This window comes from Pristiophorus japonicus, chromosome 21, assembly GCF_044704955.1.
Source record: "Pristiophorus japonicus isolate sPriJap1 chromosome 21, sPriJap1.hap1, whole genome shotgun sequence".
In the NCBI taxonomy this organism is placed as follows: Eukaryota; Metazoa; Chordata; class Chondrichthyes; family Pristiophoridae; genus Pristiophorus; species Pristiophorus japonicus.
This window is the reverse complement of record NC_091997.1, coordinates 40,785,002-40,788,310: the sequence shown is the minus strand read 5'-3', so window position 1 is coordinate 40,788,310 and position 3,309 is coordinate 40,785,002. Positions and strand designations below refer to the sequence as shown.

At 44.8% G+C, this 3,309-nt stretch overlaps 1 non-coding gene across 1 annotated transcript; it reads right to left on the bottom strand.

The window, feature by feature from the left end:
* Positions 1-3,017: 3,017 nt before the first annotated feature.
* On the bottom strand, positions 3,018-3,089 carry trnac-gca (transfer RNA cysteine (anticodon GCA)). The gene has a single exon. It is a non-coding gene; the product is annotated as a tRNA-Cys (tRNA).
* Positions 3,090-3,309: the final 220 nt, after the last annotated feature.

Genomic DNA, 3,309 nt, shown 5'->3' with positions numbered 1-3,309 from the left:
TTTGCCTCAATTCAAGGCAATTCCATTTTATAAAATGGAACCAACTGAGAAATGATGTTCTGATAAAAGGTCGTTGACCTGAAACATTAACTTTGTTTCTCTCTCCACAGATGCTCCCTGACCTATGAGTGTTTTCCAGCATTTTCTGTTTTTATTTTGAGTAATCTAGCTGTTCATCACAGCACTTAGCAAACGTGGCTCCAATGAACAATCCCACAGCACTGCAATAAACTGTCCCCTGCCTGACATGGAATTATGCAGGTAGTGATGGAACAGCAAACACTCGAACATTAGCCAAGCTGAGGCACATGGGGCCCCAAAAACCCTTTAGGACAATGTTTTTCTCTGCACTCGCTAAAATAAAAAGGTGTAATTTCCATATATAAGACATCTCTATCTCTCTCACTTTCTCTGTCTCGTTTTTGTTCTCTCTCTCTCTCTCTCTCTCTCTCTCTCTCTCACTCTCTCTTTCTTCCATCCACAACAGTCCTTGCAAAAGTGCAATTTGCCAATCAACACAGTTCCAGTGCACCTTTAGTCAGCAAGTGACCCATCATGGACATAGTAGTTCGGCTCTCTTGGTTTTAGACCAAAACAGTTTGGGGAGAAATTAACAATTTTTATTAAATAAGGGAAACAATTTATGTTCAAAATCATGAAGGGCTTTGATAGAGTAAATAAGGAGAAACCGTTTCCACTGGCAAGAGGGCCAGTAATCAGAGGACACAGATTTAAGATAATTGGCAAAAAAAGCCAGGAGGAGACGAGAAGAATTTTTTTTGTGCCGCGAGTTGATATGATGTGTAACGGACTGCCTGAAAGGGTGAAAGCAGATTCAATAATAACTTTCAAATAATTGTAAAGGAAAAACAAATAGCAGGACTATGGGGAAAGAGCAGGGGAGTAGGACTGATTGGATAACTATTTCAAAGTGCTGGCACAGGCACGGTGGACTGACTTGCCTCCTTCTATGTTGTCCATCTCCAACCTCCCTTTCCTCTCCAACGTGCTTGAACGTGTTGTCGCCTTCCCAATCCGTGCCCATCTTTCTCAAATTCCACGTTGGAATCCCTCCAATCCGGTTTCTGCGCCTGCTGCAGTACCGAAACGGCTCTCATCAAAATCACAAATGACATCCTTTGTGACTGTGACAAAGGCAAACTATCCCTCCTCATACTTCTTGACTTGTCTACAGTCTTTGACACATTTGACCACTCTATCCTTCTCCAACGTCGTCCAGCTGGGTGGGACTGCACTCACCCTTGGTTCCATTCTTATCTATCTAATCGTAGCCAGAGAATCACTTGCACCGGCTTCTTTTCCCGCATCGTTACCTCTGGTGTCCCCCAAGGATCTATCCTTGGCCCCCTCCTATTACTCATCTATATGCTGCCCCTCGGCGACATCATCCAAAAACACAGCGTCAGTTTCCACATGTATGCTGATGACACACAGCTCTACCTCACCACCACCTCTCTTGACCCCTCCAGTCTCTAAATTGTCAGACTGCTTGTCTGACATCCAGTTCTGGATGAGCTGAAATGTTCTTCAATTGAATATTGGGAAGAACAAAGCCATTATTTTCGGTCCCCGCCACAAACTCCGTTCCCTAGCCACTGACTCCATCCTTCTCCCCAACTTCTGTCTGAGGCTGATCCACACTGTTGGCAACCTTGATATCATATTTGACCCTGAAATTAGCTTTCGACCACATATGCATAGCAAACTAAGACCACCTATTTCCACCGACGTAACATCGCCATCTCTGCCCTTGCCTCAGCTCATCTGGTGCTGAACCCCTCATCCATGCCTTTGTTACTTCTAGACTTGACTATTCCAATGCACTCCTGGCTGGCCTCCCACATTCTACCCTACGTAAACTAGAGATGATCCAAAACTCAGCTGCCCATGTCCTAACTCACACCTAGTCCCTCTCACCCATCACCCCTGCGCTCGTTGACCTACATTGGCTCCTGGTTAAGCAATGCCCCGATTTCAAAATTCTCATCCTTGTTTTCAGATCCCTCCATGGCCTCGCCCCTCCCTATCTCTGTAATCTCCTGCAGATCCACAACCCCCCGAGATGTCTGCGCTCCTCTAATTCTGCCCTCTTGAGCATCCCTTATGATAATCGCAACCATTGATGGCTATGTCTTCTGTTGCCTGGACACCAAGCTCTGGCATTCCCTGCCTCAGCCTCTCTGCCTCGCTACATCTCTTTCCTCCTTCAAGACGCTCCTTACAACCTATATCTTTGACCAAGCTTTTGGTCACCTGCCCTAATTTTTACTTATGTGGCTCGGTGTTAAATTTTTTGTCTGATAATACGCCTGTGAAGTGTCTTGGGATGTTTCACTATGTTAAAGGCACTATATAAATACAAGTTGTTGTTGTTGCACAATTCTCTGCTAAAAGAAGAATTTTGGGCCCAAGTGTAAGCTCTTCTAATGCTACGGTATTTTCTCCATCACTAACTGAACTATTCCATACCAGGATGAGGATAGTTTATTACTAGAAAGTGTTTTTAACGTTAAGTGGGGCTGTGTTTGTAAAGTGCCATGATAATAATGATATAAAGTTCTTTACTTTGGGAGTCTTGTATCGGGCATATCCCAGCTGGGCAGAGGAAACGTTTCAAGGACAGCCTCAAAACCTCCTTGATAAAGTACAGCATTCCCACTGACACCTGGGAATCCAAAGACTGCCCTGAGTGGAGGAAGAGCATCCGGGGGGGCACTGAGCATCTCAAGTCTCGTCGCTGAGAGCATGCAGAAAACAAGCGCAGACAGCAGAAGGAGCGTGCGGCAAACCAGACTCCCCACCCACCCTTTCCTTTAACCACTGTCTGTCCCACCTGTGACAGAGAATGCAATTCCCATATTGGACTGTTCAGTCATCTGAGAACTCACTTTTAGGGTAGAAGCAAGTCTTCCTCAATTTCGAGGGACTGCCTATGATGATGAGTTCTTTACTTAGTTGGTTCAATTTTATAAAATTATTTTGCTTTGGGAATAAAAAGAGGGCACCTGGATTTGAACTAGAGACCTCTTGATCTGCAGTCAAATGCTCTACCACTGAGCTATACCCCCCACTTGCTGTTGGCATTTATTTGAACAACAGGTAATTGCAATCCAACAAAATTGGCAGCATTCCAGACACACCTTGCTAAGGTTAACAATGTAGTTGTGCTCCAGGTCTGTTGCTGGTCAATAGAGCTCTCACCGTTATAACACTTTCATTGGAGTTCTGACCCCGAATGTTTTAGTTGTTAAATACACTACCTAGTGTGGTACTGAGCCGTACAGACCA